This window comes from Aulostomus chinensis, chromosome 4, assembly GCF_037954235.1.
Source record: "Aulostomus chinensis isolate RoL2024-O1b breed Wild chromosome 4, RoL_Achi_v1.0, whole genome shotgun sequence".
Taxonomy (NCBI): domain Eukaryota; kingdom Metazoa; phylum Chordata; class Actinopteri; order Syngnathiformes; family Aulostomidae; genus Aulostomus; species Aulostomus chinensis.
This window is the reverse complement of record NC_141323.1, coordinates 27,646,920-27,667,185: the sequence shown is the minus strand read 5'-3', so window position 1 is coordinate 27,667,185 and position 20,266 is coordinate 27,646,920. Positions and strand designations below refer to the sequence as shown.

The following is a 20,266-nucleotide window of genomic DNA, read 5'->3' as shown; positions in this document are numbered from 1 at the left end:
GTATTGAACAAGTCAAGAAAGCAGCAGTTTGACCTTCACAGGCATTTCTTTTCCTTTCTAAATGCTATAGAAAGAGCCTGAGTAGCTCAGACGGTAGAGCATCAGACTTTTAATCTGAGGGTCCAGGGTTCAAGTCCCTGTTCAGGCGCTGTGCTGGTGTTCCAGTGTTTGACAACATGGTACTGGATGAAGTTCAGTGTTGAACAAACTGGTATCATCAGAAGTAGAAGTGTCCTTGTCTTGCCACTGCGAGACTGTAGCTGCAGGTCAAATGTGAGATAAAAGTGACTAATAATAATTTCATGTGGCATGCAATTAACAAAACACCACAAATAACACTGGTCAAGTTAATTTTATTTATATTGCACCAAATCAAAGCAAAACTTATCTCATGACACTTTACAGGTAGAGCAGGTCCAGTACCAAACTCCTTCAATGAATCTACACCCAACAATTCTCCATCAGCAAGCCAAATAGGTGTCCTGTCAATGCAACGAAAAGAATGTTGATGTCATCGAGAGAAAAGTACTGCATCTGCCAAAACAAAAAAGCTTACAGCACCTGGTATTCCCAGGCAGTCTCCCATCCAAGTACTAACCAGGCCCGACCCTGCTTAGCTTCCGAGATCAGACAAGATCGGGCATGTTCAGAGTGGTATGGCCGGAAGCCCTTGACTCTTACACACATGGGCTCTATTATCCATTTCACTCACTTTACAACCTCAGAAAAAAAGTGACGTGAAACAGCCTCACGGTCTTTTCAAACACCAAATAGGTGTCCTGTCAATACAAAGAAAAGAATGTTGATGTCATCTAGAGAAAAGTACTGCATCTGCCATCTGTCTACTTCAAATTACACGCTGCATGACATTCCATTTCAAAGCTGCAGAAAGGCGCTTCAAGAAAAGGTGTGTGAGGGAAGCTCGCTCATGCTGGTCCCCAAACACTCAAAGCTGCCCTTTCCTCACAAAGAAACAAAAAAGGTCACAGCACTTGGTATTCCCAGGCGGTCTCCCATCCAAGTACTAAACAGGCCCGACCCTGCTTAGCTTCCGAGAACAGACGAGATCGGGCGTGTTCAGAGTGGTATGGCCGTAAGCCCTTGACTCTTACACACATGGGCTCTATATCCATTTCACTCACTTTACAACCTCAGAAAAAAAGTGAAGCGCAAAAGCCTCAGGGTCTTTTCACACGCCAAATAGGTGTCCTGTCAATAAAAGAAAAGAATGTTGATGTCATCAAGAGAAAAGTACTGCATCTGCCATCTGTCTACTTCAAATTACACGCTGCATGACATTCCATTCCAAAGCTGCAGAGGGCGCTTCAAGAAACGGTGTGTGAGGGAAACTCGCTCATGCTGGTCCCCAAAGACTCAAAGCTGCCCTTTCCTAACAAAGAAAAAAAAAAGTTTACAGCACCTGGTATTCCCAGACGGTCTCCCATCCAAGTACTAACCAGGTCCGACCCTGCTTAGCTTCCGAGATCAGACGAGATCGGGTGTGTTCACTGTGGTATGGCCGTAAGCCCTTGACTCTGACACACACATGGGCTCTATATCCATTTCACTCACTTTACAACCTCAGAAAAAACGTGATGCGCAACAGCCTCACGGTCTTTGTCACACGCCAAATAGGTGTCCTGTCAATACAAAGAAAAGAATGTTGATGTCATCGAGAGAAAAGTACTGCATCTGCCATCTGTCTACTTCAAATTACACACTGCATGAAATTCCATTCCAAAGCTGCGGAGGGCGCTTCAAGAAAAGGTGTGTGAGGGAAGCTCGTTCATGCTGGTCCCCAAAGATTCAAAGCTGCCCTTTCCTCACAAAGAAACAAAAAAGCTGACAGCACCTGGTATTCCCAGGCGGACTCCCATCCAAGTACTAACCAGGCCCGACCCTGTTTAACTTCCGAGATCAGACGAGATCGGGCGTTTTCAGAGTGGTATAGCCGTAAGCCTCTTGACTCTGACATACATGGGCTCTATATCCATTTCAAACACTTTACAACCTCAGAAAAACAGTGATGCGCAACAGCCTCAGGGTCTTTTCACACGCCCAATAGGTGTCCTGTCAATACAATTAAAAAAATGTTGATGTCATCTAGAGAAAAGTACTGCATCTGCCATCTGTCTACTTCAAATTACACGCTGCATGACATTCCATTCCAAAGCTGTGGAGGGCGCTTCAAGAAAAGGTGTGTGAGGGAAGCTCGCTCATGCTGGTCCCCAAAGACTCAAAGCTGCCCTTTCCTAACAAAGAAAAAAAAAAGCTTACAGCACCTGGTATTCCCAGGCGGTCTCCCATCCAAGTACTAACCAGGCCCGACCCTGCTTAGCTTCCGAGATCAGACGAGATCGGGCGTGTTCAGAGTGGTATGGCCGTAAGCTCTTGACTCTCACACACATGGGCTCTATATCCATTTCACACACTTTACAACCTCAGAAAAAAAGTGATGCGCAACAGCCTCAGGGTCTTTTCACACGCCAAATCGGTGTCCTGTCAATAAAACAAAAGAATGTTGATGTCATCGAGAGAAAAGTACTGCATCTGCCATCTGTCTTCTTCAAATTAACCACTGCATGAAATTCCATTCCAAAGCTGCAGAGGGCGCTTCAAGAAAAGGTGTGTGAGGGAAGCTTGCTCAAGCTGGTCCCCAAAGTCTCAAAGCGGCCTTTTCCTCACAATGAAACAAAAAAGCTTACAGCACCTGGTATTCCCAGACGGTCTCCCATCCAAGTACTAACCAGGCCCGACCCTGCTTAGCTTCCGAGATCAGAATAGATCGGGCGTGTTCAGAGTGGTATGGCCGTAAGCCCTTGACTCTCAGACACATGGGCTCTATATCCATTTCACTCACTTTACAACCTCAAAAAAAATGTGATGTGCAACAGCCTCACAGTCTTTTTACACACCAAATAGTTGTCCTGTCAATACAAAGAAAAGAATGTTGATGTCATCTAGAGAAAAGTACTGCATCTGCAATCTGTCTACTTCAAATTACACACTGCATGACATTCCATTCGAAAGCTGTGGAGGGCGCTTCAAGAAAAGGTGTGTGAGGGAAGCTCGCTCATGCTGGTCCCCAAAGACTCAAAGCGGCCCTTTCCTCACAATGAAAAAAAAAAGCTTACAGCACCTGGTAGTCCCAGGCGGTCTTCCATCCAAGTACTAACCAGGCCCGACCCTGCTTAGCTTCCGAGATCAGAAGAGATCGGGCGTGTTCAGAGTGGTATGGCCGTAAGCCCTTGACTCTGCCACACATGGGCTCTATATCCATTTCACACAATTTACAACCTCAGAAAAAAAGTGATGCGCAACAGCCTCAGGGTCTTTTCACACGCCAAATACGTGTCCTGTCAATAAAAGAAAAGAATGTTGATGTCATCGAGAGAAAAGTACTGCATCTGCCATCTGTCTTCTTCAAATTAACCACTGCATGAAATTCCATTCCAAAGCTTCAGAGGGCGCTTCAAGAAAAGGTGTGTGAGGGAAGCTCGCTCATGCTGGTCCCCAAAGACTCAAAGCGGCCCTTTCCTCACAATGAAACAAAAAAGCTTACAGCACCTGGCATTCCCAGGCGGTCTTCCATCCAAGTACTAACCAGGCCCGACCCTGCTAAGCTTCAGAGATCAGACGAGATCGGGCGTGTTCAGAGTGGTATGGCCGTAAGCCCTTGACTCTCACACACATGGGCTCTATATCCATTTCACTCACTTTACAACCTCAAAAAAAATGTGATGTGCAACAGCCTCACAGTCTTTTTACACACCAAATAGTTGTCCTGTCAATACAAAGAAAAGAATGTTGATGTCATCTAGAGAAAAGTACTGCATCTGCAATCTGTCTACTTCAAATTACACACTGCATGACATTCCATTCGAAAGCTGTGGAGGGCGCTTCAAGAAAATGTGTGTGAGGGAAGCTCGCTCATGCTGGTCCCCAAACACTCAAAGCTGCCCTTTCCTCACAATGAAACAAAAAAGCTTACAGCACCTGGTATTCCCAGGCGGTCTCCCATCCAAGTACTAACCAGGCCCAACCCTGCTTAGCTTCCGAGATCAGACGAGATCGGGCGTGTTCAGAGTGGTATGACCGTAAGCTCTTGACTCTCACACACATGGGCTCTATATCCATTTCACACACTTTACAACCTCAGAAAAAAAGTGATGCGCAACAGCCTCAGGGTCTTTTCACACGCCAAATCGGTGTCCTGTCTATAAAACAAAAGAATGTTGATGTCATCGAGAGAAAAGTACTGCATCTGCCATCTGTCTTCTTCAAATTAACCACTGCTTGAAATTCCATTCCAAAGCTGCAGAGGGCGCTTCAAGAAAAGGTGTGTGAGGGAAGCTCGCTCATGCTGGTCCCCAAAGTCTCAAAGCGGCCTTTTCCTCACAATGAAACAAAAAAGCTTACAGCACCTGGTATTCCCAGGCGGTCTTCCATCCAAGTACTAACCAGGCCCGACCCTGCTAAGCTTCCGAGATCAGACGAGATCGGGCGTGTTCAGAGTGGTATGGCCGTAAGCCCTTGACTCTCACACACATGGGCTCTATATCCATTTCACTCCCTTTACAACCTCAAAAAAATTGTGATGTGCAAACGCCTCACGGTCTTTTTACACACCAAATAGTTGTCCTGTCAATACAAAGAAAAAAATGTTGATGTCATCTAGAGAAAAGTACTGCATCTGCAATCTGTCTACTTCAAATTACACACTGCATGACATTCCATTTGAAAGCTGTGGAGGGCGCTTCAAGAAAAGGTGTGTGAGGGAAGCTCGCTCATGCTGGTCCCCAAACACTCAAAGCTGCCCTTTCCTCACAATGAAACAATAAAGCTTACAGCAACTGGTATTCCCAGGCGGTCTCCCATCCAAGTACTAACCAGGCCCGACCCTGCTTAGCTTCCGAGATCAGACAAGATCGGGCATGTTCAGACTGGTATGGCCATAAGCCCTTGACTCTTACACACATGGGCTCTATATCCATTTCACTCACTTTACAACCTCAGAAAAAAAGTGAAGCGCAAAAGCCTCAGGGTCTTTTCACACGCCAAATAGGTGTCCTGTCAATAAAAGAAAAGAATGTTGATGTCATCTAGAGAAAAGTACTGCATCTGCCATCTGTCTACTTCAAATTAACCACTGCATGACATTTCATTCCAAAGCTGTGGAGGGCGCTTCAAGAAAAGGTGTGTGAGGGAAGCTCGCTCATGCTGGTCCCCAAACACTAAAAGCTGCCCTTTCCTCACAATGAAACAAAAAAGCTTACAGCACCTGGTATTCCCAGGCGGTCTCCCATACAAGTACTAACCAGGCCCAACCCTGCTTAGCTTCCGAGATCAGACGTGTTCAGAGTGGTATGGCCGTAAGCTCTTGACTGTCACACACATGGGCTCTATATCCATTTCACACACTTTACAACCTCAGAAAAAAAGTGATGCGCAAAAGCCTCAGGGTCTTTTCACACGCCAAATCGGTGTCCTGTCAATAAAACAAAAGAATGTTGATGTCATCGAGAGAAAAGTACTGCATCTGCCATCTGTCTTCTTCAAATTAACCACTGCATGAAATTCCATTCCAAAGCTGCAGAGGGCCCTTCAAGAAAAGGTGTGTGAGGGAAGCTCGCTCATGCTGGTCCCCAAAGTCTCAAAGCGGCCCTTTCCTCACAGTGAAACAAAAAAGCTTACAGCACCTGGTATTCCCAGGCGGGCTTCCATCCAAGTACTAACCAGGCCCGACCCTGCTAAGCTTCCGAGATCAGACGAGATCGGGCGTGTTCAGAGTGGTATGGCCGTAAGCCCTTGACTCTCACACACATGGGCTCTATATCCATTTCACTCACTTTACAACCTCAAAAAAAATGTGATGTGCAACAGCCTCACGGCCTTTTTACACACCAAATAGTTGTCCTGTCAAAACAAAGAAAAGAATGATGATGTCATCTAGAGAAAAGTACTGCATCTGCAATCTGTCTACTTCAAATTACACACTGCATGACATTCCATTCGAAAGCTGTGGAGGGCGCTTCAAGAAAAGGTGTGTGAAGGAAGTTCGCTCATGCTGGTCCCCAAACACTCAAAGCTGCCCTTTCCTCACAATGAAACAAAAAAGCTTACAGCACCTGGTATTCCCAGGCGGTCTCCCATCCAAGTCCTAACCAGGCCCGACCCTGCTTAGCTTCCGAGATCAGAAGAGATCGGGCGTGTTCAGAGTGGTATGGCCGTAAGCCCTTAACTCTTACACACATGGGCTCTATATCCATTTCACTCACTTTACAACCTCAGAAAAAAAGTGAAGCGCAAACGCCTCAGGGTCTTTTCACACGCCAAATAGGTGTCCTGTCAATAAAAGAAAAGAATGTTGATGTCATCTAGAGAAAAGTACTGCATCTGCCATCTGTCTTCTTCAAATTAACCACTGCATGAAATTCCATTCGAAAGCTGCAGAGGGCGCTTCAAGAAAAGGTGTGTGAGGGAAGCTCGCTCATGCTGGTCCCCAAAGACTCAAAGCGGCCCTTTCCTCACAATGAAACAAAAAAGCTTACAGCACCTGGTATTCCCAGGCGGTCTTCCATCCAAGTACTAACCAGGCCCGACCCTGCTAAGCTTCCGAGATCAGACGAGATCGGGCGTGTTCAGAGTGGTATGGCCGTAAGCCCTTGACTCTCACACACATGGGCTCTATATCCATTTCACTCCCTTTACAACCTCAAAAAAATTGTGATGTGCAAACGCCTCACGGTCTTTTTACACACCAAATAGTTGTCCTGTCAATACAAAGAAAAAAATGTTGATGTCATCTAGAGAAAAGTACTGCATCTGCAATCTGTCTACTTCAAATTACACACTGCATGACATTCCATTTGAAAGCTGTGGAGGGCGCTTCAAGAAAAGGTGTGTGAGGGAAGCTCGCTCATGCTGGTCCCCAAACACTCAAAGCTGCCCTTTCCTCACAATGAAACAATAAAGCTTACAGCACCTGGTATTCCCAGGCGGTCTCCCATCCAAGTACTAACCAGGCCCGACCCTGCTTAGCTTCCGAGATCAGACGAGATCGGGCGTGTTCAGAGTGGTATGGCCGTAAGCCCTTGACTCTTACACACATGGGCTCTATATCCATTTCACTCACTTTACAACCTCAGAAAAAAAGTGAAGCGCAAAAGCCTCAGGGTCTTTTCACACGCCAAATAGGTGTCCTGTCAATAAAAGAAAAGAATGTTGATGTCATCTAGAGAAAAGTACTGCATCTGCCATCTGTCTACTTCAAATTAACCACTGCATGACATTTCATTCCAAAGCTGTGGAGGGCGCTTCAAGAAAAGGTGTGTGAGGGAAGCTCGCTCATGCTGGTCCCCAAACACTAAAAGCTGCCCTTTCCTCACAATGAAACAAAAAAGCTTACAGCACCTGGTATTCCCAGGCAGTCTCCCATCCAAATACTAACCAGGCCCAACCCTGCTTAGCTTCCGAGATCAGACGTGTTCAGAGTGGTATGGCCGTAAGCTCTTGACTGTCACACACATGGGCTCTATATCCATTTCACACACTTTACAACCTCAGAAAAAAAGTGATGCGCAAAAGCCTCAGGGTCTTTTCACACGCCAAATCGGTGTCCTGTCAATAAAACAAAAGAATGTTGATGTCATCGAGAGAAAAGTACTGCATCTGCCATCTGTCTTCTTCAAATTAACCACTGCATGAAATTCCATTCCAAAGCTGCAGAGGGCCCTTCAAGAAAAGGTGTGTGAGGGAAGCTCGCTCATGCTGGTCCCCAAAGTCTCAAAGCGGCCCTTTCCTCACAGTGAAACAAAAAAGCTTACAGCACCTGGTATTCCCAGGCGGGCTTCCATCCAAGTACTAACCAGGCCCGACCCTGCTAAGCTTCCGAGATCAGACGAGATCGGGCGTGTTCAGAGTGGTATGGCCGTAAGCCCTTGACTCTCACACACATGGGCTCTATATCCATTTCACTCACTTTACAACCTCAAAAAAAATGTGATGTGCAACAGCCTCACGGCCTTTTTACACACCAAATAGTTGTCCTGTCAAAACAAAGAAAAGAATGATGATGTCATCTAGAGAAAAGTACTGCATCTGCAATCTGTCTACTTCAAATTACACACTGCATGACATTCCATTCGAAAGCTGTGGAGGGCGCTTCAAGAAAAGGTGTGTGAGGGAAGTTCGCTCATGCTGGTCCCCAAACACTCAAAGCTGCCCTTTCCTCACAATGAAACAAAAAAGCTTACAGCACCTGGTATTCCCAGGCAGTCTCCCATCCAAGTCCTAACCAGGCCCGACCCTGCTTAGCTTCCGAGATCAGAAGAGATCGGGCGTGTTCAGAGTGGTATGGCCGTAAGCCCTTAACTCTTACACACATGGGCTCTATATCCATTTCACTCACTTTACAACCTCAGAAAAAAAGTGAAGCGCAACAGCCTCAGGGTCTTTTCACACGCCAAATAGGTGTCCTGTCAATAAAAGAAAAGAATGTTGATGTCATCTAGAGAAAAGTACTGCATCTGCCATCTGTCTACTTCAAATTAACCACTGCATGACATTCCATTCCAAAGCTGTGGAGGGCGCTTCAAGAAAAGGTGTGTGAGGGAAGCTCGCTCATGCTGGTCCCAAAAGACTCAAAGCTGCCTTTTCCTCACAAAGAAATAAAAAAGCTTACAGCACCTGGTATTCCCAGGCGGTCTTCCATCCAAGTACTAACCAGGCCCGACCCTGCTTAGCTTCCGAGATCAGACGAGATCGGGCGTGTTCAGAGTGGTATGGCCGTAAGCCCTTGACTCTCACACACATGGGCTCTATATCCATTTCACACACTTTACAACCTCAGAAAAAAAGTGATGCGCAACAGCCTCAGGGTCTTTTCACATGCCAAATCGGTGTCCTGTCAATAAAACAAAAGAATGTTGATGTCATCGAGAGAAAAGTACTGCATCTGCCATCTGTCTTCTTCAAATTAACCACTGCATGAAATTCCATTCCAAAGCTGCAGAGGGCCCTTCAAGAAAAGGTGTGTGAGGGAAGCTCGCTCATGCTGGTCCCCAAAGTCTCAAAGCGGCCCTTTCCTCACAATGAAACAAAAAAGCTTACAGCACCTGGTATAACCAGGCGGTCTTCCATCCAAGTACTAACCAGGCCCGACCTTGCTAAGCTTCCGAGATCAGACGAGATCGGGCGTGTTCAGAGTGGTATGGCCGTAAGCCTTTGACTCTCACACACATGGGCTCTATATCCATTTCACTCACTTTACAATCTCAAAAAAAATGTGATGTGCAACAGCCTCACAGTCTTTTTACACACCAAATAGTTGTCCTGTCAATACAAAGAAAAGAATGTTGATGTCATCTAGAGAAAAGTACTGCATCTGCAATCTGTCTACTTCAAATTACACACTGCATGACATTCCATTCGAAAGCTGTGGAGGGCGCTTCAAGAAAAGGTGTGTGAGGGAAGCTCGCTCATGCTGGTCCCCAAACACTCAAAGCTGCCCTTTCCTCACAATGAAACAAAAAAGCTTACAGCACCTGGTATTCCCAGGCGGTCTCCCATCCAAGTACTAACCAGGCCCGACCCTGCTTAGCTTCCGAGATCAGACGAGATCGGGCGTGTTCAGAGTGGTATGGCCGTAAGCCCTTGACTGTTACACACATGGGCTCTATATCCATTTCACTCACTTTACAACCTCAGAAAAAAAGTGAAGCGCAAAAGTCTCAGGGTCTTTTCACACGCCAAATAGGTGTCCTGTCAATAAAAGAAAAGAATGTTGATGTCATCTAGAGAAAAGTACTGCATCTGCCATCTGTCTACTTTAAATTAACCACTGCATGACATTCCATTCCAAAGCTGTGGAGGGCGCTTCAAGAAAAGGTGTGTGAGGGAAGCTCGCTCATGCTGGTCCCCAAAGACTCAAAGCGGTCCTTTCCTCACAATGAAACAAAAAAGCTTACAGCACCTGGTATTCCCAGGCGGTCTTCCATCCAAGTACTAACCAGGCCCGACCCTGCTAAGCTTCCGAGATCAGACGTGTTCAGAGTGGTATGGCCGTAAGCCGTTGACTCTCACACACATGGGCTCTATATCCATTTCACTCACTTTACAACCTCAAAAAAAATGTGATGTGCAACAGCCTCACGGTCTTTTTACACACCAAATAGTTGTCCTGTGAATACAAAGAAAAGAATGTTGATGTCATCTAGAGAAAAGTACTGCATCTGCAATCTGTCTACTTCAAATTACACACTGCATGACATTCCATTCGAAAGCTGTGGAGGGCGCTTCAAGAAAAGGTGTGTGAGGGAAGCTCGCTCATGCTGGTCCCCAAACACTCAAAGCTGCCCTTTCCTCACAATGAAACAAAAAAGCTTACAGCACCTGGTATTCCCAGGCGGTCTCCCATCCAAGTACTAACCAGGCCCGACCCTGCTTAGCTTCAGAGATCAGACGAGATCGGGCGTGTTCAGAGTGGTATGGCCGTAAGCCCTTGACTCTCACACACATGGGCTCTATATCCATTTCACTCACTTTACAACCTCAGAAAAAAAGTGAAGCGCAACAGCCTCAGGGTCTTTTCACACGCCAAATAGGTGTCCTGTCAATAAAAGAAAAGAATGTTGATGTCATCTAGAGAAAAGTACTGCATCTGCCATCTGTCTACTTCAAATTAACCACTGCATGACATTCCATTCCAAAGCTGTGGAGGGCGCTTCAAGAAAAGGTGTGTGAGGGAAGCTCGCTCATGCTGGTCCCCAAAGACTCAAAGCTGCCCTTTCCTCACAAAGAAATAAAAAAGCTTACAGCACCTGGTATTCCCAGGTGGTCTTCCATCCAAGTACTAACCAGGCCCGACCCTGCTTAGCTTCCGAGATCAGACGAGATCGGGGGTGTTCAGAGTGGTATGGCCGTAAGCCCTTGACTCTGACACACATGGGCTCTATATCCATTTCACACAATTTACAACCTCAGAAAAAAAGTGATGCGCAACAGCCTCAGGGTCTTTTCACACGCCAAATCGGTGTCCTGTCAATAAAAGAAAAGAATGTTGATGTCATCGAGAGAAAAGTACTGTATCTGCCATCTGTCTTCTTCAAATTAACCACTGCATGAAATTCCATTCCAAAGCTGCAGAGGGCGCTTCAAGAAAAGGTGTGTGAGGGAAGCTCGCTCATGCTGGTCCCCAAAGACTCAAAGCGGCCCTTTCCTCACAATGAAACAAAAAAGCTTACAGCACCTGGTATTCCCAGGCGGTCTTCCATCCAAGTACTAACCAGGCCCGACCCTGCTAAGCTTCAGAGATCAGACGAGATCGGGCGTGTTCAGAGTGGTATGGCCGTAAGCCCTTGACTCTTACACACATGGGCTCTATATCCATTTCACTCACTTTACAACCTCAGAAAAAAAGTGAAGCGCAAAAGCCTCAGGGTCTTTTCACACGCCAAATAGGTGTCCTGTCAATAAAAGAAAAGAATGTTGATGTCATCTAGAGAAAAGTACTGCATCTGCCATCTGTCTACTTCAAATTAACCACTGCATGACATTCCATTCCAAAGCTGTGGAGGGCGCTTCAAGAAAAGGTGTGTGAGGGAAGCTCGCTCATGCTGGTCCCCAAACACTCAAAGCTGCCCTTTCCTCACAATGAAACAAAAAAGCTTACAGCACCTGGTATTCCCAGGCGGTCTCCCATCGAAGTACTAACCAGGCCCGACCCTGCTTAGCTTCCGAGATCAGACAAGATCGGGGGTGTTCAGAGTGGTATGGCCGTAAGCTCTTGACTCTCACACACATGGGCTCTATATCCATTTCACACACTTTACAACCTCAGAAAAAAAGTGATGCGCAACAGCCTCAGGGTCTTTTCACATGCCAAATCGGTGTCCTGTCAATAAAACAAAAGAATGTTGATGTCATCGAGAGAAAAGTACTGCATCTGCCATCTGTCTTCTTCAAATTAACCACTGCATGAAATTCCATTCCAAAGCTGCAGAGGGCCCTTCAAGAAAAGGTGTGTGAGGGAAGCTCGCTCATGCTGGTCCCCAAAGTCTCAAAGCGGCCCTTTCCTCACAATGAAACAAAAAAGCTTACAGCACCTGGTATTCCCAGGCGGTCTTCCATCCAAGTACTAACCAGGCCCGACCTTGCTAAGCTTCCGAGATCAGACGAGATCGGGCGTGTTCAGAGTGGTATGGCCGTAAGCCTTTGACTCTCACACACATGGGCTCTATATCCATTTCACTCACTTTACAACCTCAGAAAAAAAGTGATGTGCAACAGCCTCACAGTCTTTTTACACACCAAATAGTTGTCCTGTCAATTCAAAGAAAAGAATGTTGATGTCATCTAGAGAAAAGTACTGCATCTGCAATCTGTCTACTTCAAATTACACACTACATGACATTCCATTCGAAAGCTGTGGAGGGCGCTTCAAGAAAAGGTGTGTGAGGGAAGCTCGCTCATGCTGGTCCCCAAACACTCAAAGCTGCCCTTTCCTCACAATGAAACAAAAAAGCTTACAGCACCTGGTATTCCCAGGCGGTCTCCCATCCAAGTACTAACCAGGCCCGACCCTGCTTAGCTTCCGAGATCAGACGAGATCGGGCGTGTTCAGAGTGGTATGGCCGTAAGCCCTTGACTGTTACACACATGGGCTCTATATCCATTTCACTCACTTTACAACCTCAGAAAAAAAGTGAAGCGCAACAGCCTCAGGGTCTTTTCACACGCCAAATAGGTGTCCTGTCAATAAAAGAAAAGAATGTTGATGTCATCTAGAGAAAAGTACTGCATCTGCCATCTGTCTACTTCAAATTAACCACTGCATGACATTCCATTCCAAAGCTGTGGAGGGCGCTTCAAGAAAAGGTGTGTGAGGGAAGCTCGCTCATGCTGGTCCCCAAAGACTCAAAGCTGCCCTTTCCTCACAAAGAAATAAAAAAGCTAACAGCACCTGGTATTCCCAGGCGGTCTTCCATCCAAGTACTAACCAGGCCCGACCCTGCTTAGCTTCCGAGATCAGACGAGATCGGGCGTGTTCAGAGTGGGATGGCCGTAAGCCCTTGACTCTGACACACATGGGCTCTATATCCATTTCAAACAATTTACAACCTCAGAAAAAAAGTGATGCGCAACAGCCTCAGGGTCTTTTCACACGCCAAATCGGTGTCCTGTCAATAAAAGAAAAGAATGTTGATGTCATCGAGAGAAAAGTACTGCATCTGCAATCTGTCTTCTTCAAATTAACCACTGCATGAAATTCCATTCCAAAGCTGCAGAGGGCGCTTCAAGAAAAGGTGTGTGAGGGAAGCTCGCTCATGCTGGTCCCCAAAGTCTCAAAGCGGCCCTTTCCTCACAATGAAACAAAAAAGCTTACAGCACCTGGTATTCCCAGGCGGTCTTCCATCCAAGTACTAACCAGGCCCGACCCTGCTAAGCTTCCGAGATCAGACGAGATCGGGGGTGTTCAGAGTGGTATGGCCGTAAGCCCTTGACTCTGACACACATGGGCTCTATATCCATTTCACACAATTTACAACCTCAGAAAAAAAGTGATGCGCAACAGCCTCAGGGTCTTTTCACACGCCAAATCGGTGTCCTGTCAATAAAAGAAAAGAATGTTGATGTCATCGAGAGAAAAGTACTGTATCTGCCATCTGTCTTCTTCAAATTAACCACTGCATGAAATTCCATTCCAAAGCTGCAGAGGGCGCTTCAAGAAAAGGTGTGTGAGGGAAGCTCGCTCATGCTGGTCCCCAAAGACTCAAAGCGGCCCTTTCCTCACAATGAAACAAAAAAGCTTACAGCACCTGGTATTCCCAGGCGGTCTTCCATCCAAGTACTAACCAGGCCCGACCCTGCTAAGCTTCAGAGATCAGACGAGATCGGGCGTGTTCAGAGTGGTATGGCCGTAAGCCCTTGACTCTTACACACATGGGCTCTATATCCATTTCACTCACTTTACAACCTCAGAAAAAAAGTGAAGCGCAAAAGCCTCAGGGTCTTTTCACACGCCAAATAGGTGTCCTGTCAATAAAAGAAAAGAATGTTGATGTCATCTAGAGAAAAGTACTGCATCTGCCATCTGTCTACTTTAAATTAACCACTGCATGACATTCCATTCCAAAGCTGTGGAGGGCGCTTCAAGAAAAGGTGTGTGAGGGAAGCTCGCTCATGCTGGTCCCCAAACACTCAAAGCTGCCCTTTCCTCACAATGAAACAAAAAAGCTTACAGCACCTGGTATTCCCAGGCGGTCTCCCATCGAAGTACTAACCAGGCCCGACCCTGCTTAGCTTCCGAGATCAGACAAGATCGGGGGTGTTCAGAGTGGTATGGCCGTAAGCTCTTGACTCTCACACACATGGGCTCTATATCCATTTCACACACTTTACAACCTCAGAAAAAAAGTGATGCGCAACAGCCTCAGGGTCTTTTCACATGCCAAATCGGTGTCCTGTCAATAAAACAAAAGAATGTTGATGTCATCGAGAGAAAAGTACTGCATCTGCCATCTGTCTTCTTCAAATTAACCACTGCATGAAATTCCATTCCAAAGCTGCAGAGGGCCCTTCAAGAAAAGGTGTGTGAAGGAAGCTCGCTCATGCTGGTCCCCAAAGTCTCAAAGCGGCCCTTTCCTCACAATGAAACAAAAAAGCTTACAGCACCTGGTATTCCCAGGCGGTCTTCCATCCAAGTACTAACCAGGCCCGACCTTGCTAAGCTTCCGAGATCAGACGAGATCGGGCGTGTTCAGAGTGGTATGGCCGTAAGCCTTTGACTCTCACACACATGGGCTCTATATCCATTTCACTCACTTTACAACCTCAGAAAAAAAGTGATGTGCAACAGCCTCACAGTCTTTTTACACACCAAATAGTTGTCCTGTCAATACAAAGAAAAGAATGTTGATGTCATCTAGAGAAAAGTACTGCATCTGCAATCTGTCTACTTCAAATTACACACTACATGACATTCCATTCGAAAGCTGTGGAGGGCGCTTCAAGAAAAGGTGTGTGAGGGAAGCTCGCTCATGCTGGTCCCCAAACACTCAAAGCTGCCCTTTCCTCACAATGAAACAAAAAAGCTTACAGCACCTGGTATTCCCAGGCGGTCTCCCATCCAAGTACTAACCAGGCCCGACCCTGCTTAGCTTCCGAGATCAGACGAGATCGGGCGTGTTCAGAGTGGTATGGCCGTAAGCCCTTGACTGTTACACACATGGGCTCTATATCCATTTCACTCACTTTACAACCTCAGAAAAAAAGTGAAGCGCAACAGCCTCAGGGTCTTTTCACACGCCAAATAGGTGTCCTGTCAATAAAAGAAAAGAATGTTGATGTCATCTAGAGAAAAGTACTGCATCTGCCATCTGTCTACTTCAAATTAACCACTGCATGACATTCCATTCCAAAGCTGTGGAGGGCGCTTCAAGAAAAGGTGTGTGAGGGAAGCTCGCTCATGCTGGTCCCCAAAGACTCAAAGCTGCCCTTTCCTCACAAAGAAATAAAAAAGCTAACAGCACCTGGTATTCCCAGGCGGTCTTCCATCCAAGTACTAACCAGGCCCGACCCTGCTTAGCTTCCGAGATCAGACGAGATCGGGCGTGTTCAGAGTGGGATGGCCGTAAGCCCTTGACTCTGACACACATGGGCTCTATATCCATTTCAAACAATTTACAACCTCAGAAAAAAAGTGATGCGCAACAGCCTCAGGGTCTTTTCACACGCCAAATCGGTGTCCTGTCAATAAAAGAAAAGAATGTTGATGTCATCGAGAGAAAAGTACTGCATCTGCAATCTGTCTTCTTCAAATTAACCACTGCATGAAATTCCATTCCAAAGCTGCAGAGGGCGCTTCAAGAAAAGGTGTGTGAGGGAAGCTCGCTCATGCTGGTCCCCAAAGTCTCAAAGCTGCCCTTTCCTCACAAAGAAACAAAAAAGCTTACAGCACCTGGTATTCCCAGGCGGTCTTCCATCCAAGTACTAACCAGGCCCGACCCTGCTTAGCTTCCGAGATCAGACGAGATCGGGCGTGTTCAGAGTGGGATGGCCGTAAGCCCTTGACTCTCACACACATGGGCTCTATATCCATTTCAAACAATTTACAACCTCAAAAAAAATGTGATGTGCAAACGCCTCACGGTCTTTTTACACACCAAATAGTTGTCCTGTCAATACAAAGAAAAAAATGTTGATGTCATCTAGAGAAAAGTACTGCATCTGCAATCTGTCTACTTCAAATTACACACTGCATGACATTCCATTCCAAAGCTGTGGAGGGCGCTTCAAGAAAAGGTGTGTGAGGGAAGCTCGCTCATGCTGGTCCCCAAACACTCAAAGCTGCCCTTTCCTCACAATGAAACAAAAAAGCTTACAGCACCTGGGACTGCCTGGCAGTCTCCCATCCAAGTACTAACCAGGCCAGACCCTGCTTAGCTTCCGAGATCAGACGAAATCGGGCGTGTTCAGAGGGGTATGGCCGTAAGCCCTTGAGTCGTAAACACCTGGGCTCTATATCCATTTCACTCACTTTACAACCTTAGAAAAAAAGTGACGTGCAACAGCCTCACGGTCTTTTCACACGCCAAATAGGTGTCCTGTCGATAAAAGAAAAGAATGTTGATGTCATCTAGAGAAAAGTACTGCATCTGCCATCTTTCTACTTCAAATTACACGCTGCATGACATTCCATTTCAAAGCTGCAGAAAGGCGCTTCAAGAAAAGGTGTGTGAAGGAAGCTCGCTCATGCTGGTCCCCAAACACTCAAAGCTGCCCTTTCCTCACAATGAAACCAAAAAGCTTACAGCAACTGGTATTTCCAGGCGGTCTCCCATTCAAGTACTATCCAGGCCGGACCCTGCTTAGCTTCCGCGATCAGACGAGTTCAGAATGGTATGGCCGTAAGCCCTTGACTCTCACACACATGGGCTCTATATCCATTTCACTCACTTTACAACCTCAAAAAAATGTGATGTGCAACAGCCTCACGGTCTTTTTACACACCAAATAGTTGTCCTGTCAATACAAAGAAAAGAATGTTGATGTCATCTAGAGAAAAGTACTGCATCTGCAATCTGTCTACTTCAAATTACACACTGCATGATATTCCATTCGAAAGCTGTGGAGGGCGCTTCAAGAAAAGGTGTGTGAGGGAAGCTCGCTCATGCTGGTCCCCAAAGACTCAAAGCTGCCCTTTCCTCACAAAGAAATAAAAAAGCTTACAGCACCTGGTATTCCCAGGCGGTCTTCCATCCAAGTACTAACCAGGCCCGACCCTGCTTAGCTTCCGAGATCAGGTGTGTTCAGAGTGGTATGGCCGTAAGCCCTTGACTCTGACACACATGGGCTCTATATCGATTACACACAATTTACAACCTCAGAAAAAAAGTGATGCGCAACAGCCTCAGGGTCTTTTCACACGCCAAATCGGTGTCATGTCAATAAAAGAAAAGAATGTTGATGTCATCGAGAGAAAAGTACTGCATCTGCCATCTGTCTTCTTCAAATTAACCACTGCATGAAATTCCATTCCAAAGCTGCAGAGGGCGCTTCAAGAAAAGGTGTGTGAGGGAAGCTCGCTCATGCTGGTCCCCAAAGACTCAAAGCGGCCCTTTCCTCACAATGAAACAAAAAAGCTTACAGCACCTGGTATTCCCAGGCGGTCATCCATCCAAGTACTAACCAGGCCCGACCCTGCTAAGCTTCCGAGATCAGACGAGATCGGGCGTGTTCAGAGTGGTATGGCCGTAAGCCCTTGACTCTCACACACATGGGCTCTAAATCCATTTCACTCACTTTACAACCTCAGAAAAAAAGTGACGTGCAACAGCCTCACGGTCTTTTCAAACGTCAAATAGGTGTCCTGTCAATACAAAGAAAAGAATGTTGATGTCATCTAGAGAAAAGTACTGCATCTGCCATCTGTCTACTTCAAATTACACGCTGCATGACATTCAATTTCAAAGCTGCAGAAAGGCGCTTCAAGAAAAGGTGTGTGAGGGAAGCTCGCTCATGCTGGTCCCCAAAGTCTCAAAGCGCCCCTTTCCTCACAATGAAACAAAAAAGCTTACAGGACCTGGTATTCCCAGGCGGTCTTCCATCCAAGTACTAACCAGGCCCGACCCTGCTAAGCTTCCGAGATCAGACGAGATCGGGCGTGTTCAGAGTGGTACGGCCGTAAGCCCTTGACTCTCACACACATGGGCTCTATATCCATTTCACTCACTTTACAACCTCAAAAAAAATGTGATGTGCAACAGCCTCACGGTCTTTTTACACACCAAATAGTTGTCCTGTCAATACAAAGAAAAGAATGTTGATGTCATCTAGAGAAAAGTACTGCATCTGCAATCTGTCTACTTCAAATTACACACTGAATGATATTCCATTCGAAAGCTGTGGAGGGCGCTTCAAGAAAAGGTGTGTGAGGGAAGCTCGCTCATGCTGGTCCCCAAACACTCAAAGCTGCCCTTTCCTCACAATGAAACAAAAAAGCTTACAGCACCTGGTATTCCCAGGCGGTCTCCCATCCAAGTACTAACCAGGCCCGACCCTGCTAAGCTTCCGAGATCAGACGAGATCGGGCGTGTTCAGAGTGGTATGGCCGTAAGCCCTTTACTCTTACAAACATGGGCTCTATATCCATTTCACACACTTTACAACCTCAGAAAAAAAGTGATGCCCAACAGCCTCAGGGTCTTTTCACACGCCAAATCGGTGTCCTGTCAATAAAAGAAAAGAATGTTGATGTCATCGAGAGAAAAGTACTGCATCTGCCATCTGTCTTCTTCAAATTAACCACTGCATGAAATTCCATTCCAAAGCTGCGGAGGGCACTTCAAGAAAAGGTGTGTGAGGGAAGCTCGCTCATGCTGGTCCCCAAAGACTCAAAGCTGCCCTTTCCTCACAATGAAACAAAAAAGCTTACAGCACCTGGTATTCCCAGGCGGTCTTCCATCCAAGTACAAAGCAGTCTCCACCCTGCTTAGCTTCCAAGATCAGACGAGATCGGGCGTGTTCAGAGTGGTATGGCCGTAAGCCCTTGACTCTGACACACATTGGCTCTATATCCATTTCACACACTTTACAACCTCAGAAAAATGTGATGCGCAACAGCCTCAGGGTCTTTTCACACGCCAAATCGGTGTCCTGTCAATAAAAGAAAAGAATGTTGATGTCATCGAGAGAAAAGTACTGCATCTGCCATCTGTCTTCTTCAAATTAACCACTGCATGAAATTCCATTCCAAAGCTGCAGAGGGCGCTTCAAGAAAAGGTGTGTGAGGGAAGCTCGCTCATGCTGGTCCCCAAAGACTCAAAGCGTTCCTTTCCTCACAATGAAACAAAAAAGCTTACAGCACCTGGTATTCCCAGGCGGTCTTCCATCCAAGTACTAACCAGGCCCGACCCTGCTAAGCTTCCGAGATCAGACGAGATCGGGCGTGTTCAGAGTGGTATGGCCGTAAGCCCTTGACTCTCACACACATGGGCTCTCTATCCATTTCAATCACTTTACAACCTCAAAAAAAATGTGATGTGCAACAGCCTCACGGTCTTTTTACACACCAAATAGTTGTCCTGTCAATACAAAGAAAAGAATGTTGATGTCATCTAGAGAAAAGTACTTCATCTGCAATCTGTCTACTTCAAATTACACACTGCATGACATTCCATTCGAAAGCTGTGGAGGGCGCTTCAAGAAAAGGTGTGAGGGAAGTTCGCTCATGCTGGTCCCCAAAGACTCAAAGCGTTCCTTTCCTCACAATGAAACAAAAAAGCTTACAGCACCTGGTATTCCCAGGCGGTCTTCCATCCAAGTACTAACCAGGCCCGACCCTGCTAAGCTTCCGAGATCAGACGAGATCGGGCGTGTTCAGAGTGGTATGGCCGTAAGCCCTTGACTCTCACACACATGGGCTCTCTATCCATTTCAATCACTTTACAACCTCAAAAAAAATGTGATGTGCAACAGCCTCACGGTCTTTTTACACACCAAATAGTTGTCCTGTCAATACAAAGAAAAGAATGTTGATGTCATCTAGAGAAAAGTACTTCATCTGCAATCTGTCTACTTCAAATTACACACTGCATGACATTCCATTCGAAAGCTGTGGAGGGCGCTTCAGGAAAAGGTGTGAGGGAAGTTCGCTCATGCTGGTCCCCAAACACTCAAAGCTGCCCTTTCCTCACAATGAAACAAAAAAGCTTACAGCACCTGGTATTCCCAGGCGGTCTCCCATCCAAGTCCTAACCAGGCCCGA

At 46.4% G+C, this 20,266-nt stretch overlaps 34 non-coding genes and 13 pseudogenes across 34 annotated transcripts; 1 reads left to right on the top strand and 46 right to left on the bottom strand.

Moving 5' to 3' along the window:
- The first annotated feature begins 75 nt into the window (after positions 1-75).
- On the top strand, positions 76-148 carry trnak-uuu (transfer RNA lysine (anticodon UUU)). The gene has a single exon. It is a non-coding gene; the product is annotated as a tRNA-Lys (tRNA).
- A 401-nt stretch (positions 149-549) lies between these two features.
- On the bottom strand, positions 550-668 carry LOC147265006 (5S ribosomal RNA; annotated as a pseudogene).
- Positions 669-980: 312 nt separating this feature from the next.
- LOC147265005 (5S ribosomal RNA) lies at positions 981-1,099 on the bottom strand (annotated as a pseudogene).
- Positions 1,100-1,408: 309 nt separating this feature from the next.
- LOC147265004 (5S ribosomal RNA) lies at positions 1,409-1,527 on the bottom strand. The gene has a single exon (XR_015114837.1). It is a non-coding gene; the product is annotated as a 5S ribosomal RNA (ribosomal RNA).
- A 313-nt stretch (positions 1,528-1,840) lies between these two features.
- Positions 1,841-1,959, bottom strand: LOC147265003 (5S ribosomal RNA). Its single transcript, XR_015113069.1, has one exon. It is a non-coding gene; the product is annotated as a 5S ribosomal RNA (ribosomal RNA).
- A 311-nt stretch (positions 1,960-2,270) lies between these two features.
- Positions 2,271-2,389, bottom strand: LOC147265002 (5S ribosomal RNA). The gene has a single exon (XR_015113722.1). It is a non-coding gene; the product is annotated as a 5S ribosomal RNA (ribosomal RNA).
- A 309-nt stretch (positions 2,390-2,698) lies between these two features.
- LOC147265001 (5S ribosomal RNA) lies at positions 2,699-2,817 on the bottom strand. Its single transcript, XR_015113562.1, has one exon. It is a non-coding gene; the product is annotated as a 5S ribosomal RNA (ribosomal RNA).
- A 310-nt stretch (positions 2,818-3,127) lies between these two features.
- Positions 3,128-3,246, bottom strand: LOC147265000 (5S ribosomal RNA). Its single transcript, XR_015114603.1, has one exon. It is a non-coding gene; the product is annotated as a 5S ribosomal RNA (ribosomal RNA).
- Positions 3,247-3,555: 309 nt separating this feature from the next.
- On the bottom strand, positions 3,556-3,674 carry LOC147264999 (5S ribosomal RNA; annotated as a pseudogene).
- A 310-nt stretch (positions 3,675-3,984) lies between these two features.
- LOC147264998 (5S ribosomal RNA) lies at positions 3,985-4,103 on the bottom strand. The gene has a single exon (XR_015115131.1). It is a non-coding gene; the product is annotated as a 5S ribosomal RNA (ribosomal RNA).
- Positions 4,104-4,412: 309 nt separating this feature from the next.
- On the bottom strand, positions 4,413-4,531 carry LOC147264997 (5S ribosomal RNA). Its single transcript, XR_015113899.1, has one exon. It is a non-coding gene; the product is annotated as a 5S ribosomal RNA (ribosomal RNA).
- A 310-nt stretch (positions 4,532-4,841) lies between these two features.
- LOC147264996 (5S ribosomal RNA) lies at positions 4,842-4,960 on the bottom strand (annotated as a pseudogene).
- Positions 4,961-5,269: 309 nt separating this feature from the next.
- On the bottom strand, positions 5,270-5,378 carry LOC147264995 (5S ribosomal RNA; annotated as a pseudogene).
- A 309-nt stretch (positions 5,379-5,687) lies between these two features.
- LOC147264994 (5S ribosomal RNA) lies at positions 5,688-5,806 on the bottom strand. The gene has a single exon (XR_015114676.1). It is a non-coding gene; the product is annotated as a 5S ribosomal RNA (ribosomal RNA).
- Positions 5,807-6,116: 310 nt separating this feature from the next.
- On the bottom strand, positions 6,117-6,235 carry LOC147264993 (5S ribosomal RNA). The gene has a single exon (XR_015114275.1). It is a non-coding gene; the product is annotated as a 5S ribosomal RNA (ribosomal RNA).
- Positions 6,236-6,544: 309 nt separating this feature from the next.
- Positions 6,545-6,663, bottom strand: LOC147264992 (5S ribosomal RNA). Its single transcript, XR_015113898.1, has one exon. It is a non-coding gene; the product is annotated as a 5S ribosomal RNA (ribosomal RNA).
- Positions 6,664-6,973: 310 nt separating this feature from the next.
- LOC147264991 (5S ribosomal RNA) lies at positions 6,974-7,092 on the bottom strand. The gene has a single exon (XR_015113710.1). It is a non-coding gene; the product is annotated as a 5S ribosomal RNA (ribosomal RNA).
- Positions 7,093-7,401: 309 nt separating this feature from the next.
- Positions 7,402-7,510, bottom strand: LOC147264990 (5S ribosomal RNA; annotated as a pseudogene).
- Positions 7,511-7,819: 309 nt separating this feature from the next.
- Positions 7,820-7,938, bottom strand: LOC147264989 (5S ribosomal RNA). The gene has a single exon (XR_015114675.1). It is a non-coding gene; the product is annotated as a 5S ribosomal RNA (ribosomal RNA).
- A 310-nt stretch (positions 7,939-8,248) lies between these two features.
- Positions 8,249-8,367, bottom strand: LOC147264988 (5S ribosomal RNA). The gene has a single exon (XR_015114899.1). It is a non-coding gene; the product is annotated as a 5S ribosomal RNA (ribosomal RNA).
- A 309-nt stretch (positions 8,368-8,676) lies between these two features.
- On the bottom strand, positions 8,677-8,795 carry LOC147264987 (5S ribosomal RNA). The gene has a single exon (XR_015112674.1). It is a non-coding gene; the product is annotated as a 5S ribosomal RNA (ribosomal RNA).
- A 309-nt stretch (positions 8,796-9,104) lies between these two features.
- Positions 9,105-9,223, bottom strand: LOC147264986 (5S ribosomal RNA; annotated as a pseudogene).
- A 310-nt stretch (positions 9,224-9,533) lies between these two features.
- On the bottom strand, positions 9,534-9,652 carry LOC147264985 (5S ribosomal RNA). The gene has a single exon (XR_015113699.1). It is a non-coding gene; the product is annotated as a 5S ribosomal RNA (ribosomal RNA).
- A 309-nt stretch (positions 9,653-9,961) lies between these two features.
- Positions 9,962-10,070, bottom strand: LOC147264984 (5S ribosomal RNA; annotated as a pseudogene).
- A 310-nt stretch (positions 10,071-10,380) lies between these two features.
- LOC147264983 (5S ribosomal RNA) lies at positions 10,381-10,499 on the bottom strand. Its single transcript, XR_015113066.1, has one exon. It is a non-coding gene; the product is annotated as a 5S ribosomal RNA (ribosomal RNA).
- A 309-nt stretch (positions 10,500-10,808) lies between these two features.
- LOC147264982 (5S ribosomal RNA) lies at positions 10,809-10,927 on the bottom strand. Its single transcript, XR_015112882.1, has one exon. It is a non-coding gene; the product is annotated as a 5S ribosomal RNA (ribosomal RNA).
- Positions 10,928-11,236: 309 nt separating this feature from the next.
- On the bottom strand, positions 11,237-11,355 carry LOC147264981 (5S ribosomal RNA). The gene has a single exon (XR_015115214.1). It is a non-coding gene; the product is annotated as a 5S ribosomal RNA (ribosomal RNA).
- A 309-nt stretch (positions 11,356-11,664) lies between these two features.
- Positions 11,665-11,783, bottom strand: LOC147264980 (5S ribosomal RNA). The gene has a single exon (XR_015113278.1). It is a non-coding gene; the product is annotated as a 5S ribosomal RNA (ribosomal RNA).
- Positions 11,784-12,092: 309 nt separating this feature from the next.
- Positions 12,093-12,211, bottom strand: LOC147264979 (5S ribosomal RNA). Its single transcript, XR_015114958.1, has one exon. It is a non-coding gene; the product is annotated as a 5S ribosomal RNA (ribosomal RNA).
- Positions 12,212-12,521: 310 nt separating this feature from the next.
- LOC147264978 (5S ribosomal RNA) lies at positions 12,522-12,640 on the bottom strand. Its single transcript, XR_015113687.1, has one exon. It is a non-coding gene; the product is annotated as a 5S ribosomal RNA (ribosomal RNA).
- Positions 12,641-12,949: 309 nt separating this feature from the next.
- Positions 12,950-13,068, bottom strand: LOC147264977 (5S ribosomal RNA). The gene has a single exon (XR_015114479.1). It is a non-coding gene; the product is annotated as a 5S ribosomal RNA (ribosomal RNA).
- Positions 13,069-13,377: 309 nt separating this feature from the next.
- Positions 13,378-13,496, bottom strand: LOC147264976 (5S ribosomal RNA). Its single transcript, XR_015114438.1, has one exon. It is a non-coding gene; the product is annotated as a 5S ribosomal RNA (ribosomal RNA).
- A 309-nt stretch (positions 13,497-13,805) lies between these two features.
- On the bottom strand, positions 13,806-13,924 carry LOC147264975 (5S ribosomal RNA). Its single transcript, XR_015115213.1, has one exon. It is a non-coding gene; the product is annotated as a 5S ribosomal RNA (ribosomal RNA).
- A 309-nt stretch (positions 13,925-14,233) lies between these two features.
- LOC147264974 (5S ribosomal RNA) lies at positions 14,234-14,352 on the bottom strand. The gene has a single exon (XR_015113277.1). It is a non-coding gene; the product is annotated as a 5S ribosomal RNA (ribosomal RNA).
- Positions 14,353-14,661: 309 nt separating this feature from the next.
- LOC147264973 (5S ribosomal RNA) lies at positions 14,662-14,780 on the bottom strand. The gene has a single exon (XR_015114957.1). It is a non-coding gene; the product is annotated as a 5S ribosomal RNA (ribosomal RNA).
- Positions 14,781-15,090: 310 nt separating this feature from the next.
- On the bottom strand, positions 15,091-15,209 carry LOC147264972 (5S ribosomal RNA). The gene has a single exon (XR_015113676.1). It is a non-coding gene; the product is annotated as a 5S ribosomal RNA (ribosomal RNA).
- Positions 15,210-15,518: 309 nt separating this feature from the next.
- LOC147264971 (5S ribosomal RNA) lies at positions 15,519-15,637 on the bottom strand. The gene has a single exon (XR_015114478.1). It is a non-coding gene; the product is annotated as a 5S ribosomal RNA (ribosomal RNA).
- A 309-nt stretch (positions 15,638-15,946) lies between these two features.
- LOC147264970 (5S ribosomal RNA) lies at positions 15,947-16,065 on the bottom strand. Its single transcript, XR_015113363.1, has one exon. It is a non-coding gene; the product is annotated as a 5S ribosomal RNA (ribosomal RNA).
- A 310-nt stretch (positions 16,066-16,375) lies between these two features.
- On the bottom strand, positions 16,376-16,494 carry LOC147264969 (5S ribosomal RNA; annotated as a pseudogene).
- A 728-nt stretch (positions 16,495-17,222) lies between these two features.
- LOC147264968 (5S ribosomal RNA) lies at positions 17,223-17,331 on the bottom strand (annotated as a pseudogene).
- A 309-nt stretch (positions 17,332-17,640) lies between these two features.
- On the bottom strand, positions 17,641-17,759 carry LOC147264967 (5S ribosomal RNA). The gene has a single exon (XR_015113548.1). It is a non-coding gene; the product is annotated as a 5S ribosomal RNA (ribosomal RNA).
- A 311-nt stretch (positions 17,760-18,070) lies between these two features.
- LOC147264966 (5S ribosomal RNA) lies at positions 18,071-18,189 on the bottom strand (annotated as a pseudogene).
- Positions 18,190-18,499: 310 nt separating this feature from the next.
- On the bottom strand, positions 18,500-18,618 carry LOC147264965 (5S ribosomal RNA). The gene has a single exon (XR_015113108.1). It is a non-coding gene; the product is annotated as a 5S ribosomal RNA (ribosomal RNA).
- Positions 18,619-18,927: 309 nt separating this feature from the next.
- LOC147264964 (5S ribosomal RNA) lies at positions 18,928-19,046 on the bottom strand (annotated as a pseudogene).
- Positions 19,047-19,354: 308 nt separating this feature from the next.
- LOC147264963 (5S ribosomal RNA) lies at positions 19,355-19,473 on the bottom strand. Its single transcript, XR_015113897.1, has one exon. It is a non-coding gene; the product is annotated as a 5S ribosomal RNA (ribosomal RNA).
- A 308-nt stretch (positions 19,474-19,781) lies between these two features.
- LOC147264962 (5S ribosomal RNA) lies at positions 19,782-19,900 on the bottom strand. Its single transcript, XR_015113896.1, has one exon. It is a non-coding gene; the product is annotated as a 5S ribosomal RNA (ribosomal RNA).
- A 308-nt stretch (positions 19,901-20,208) lies between these two features.
- LOC147264961 (5S ribosomal RNA) overlaps positions 20,209-20,266 on the bottom strand; it is a 119-nt pseudogene continuing 61 nt past the window's right edge.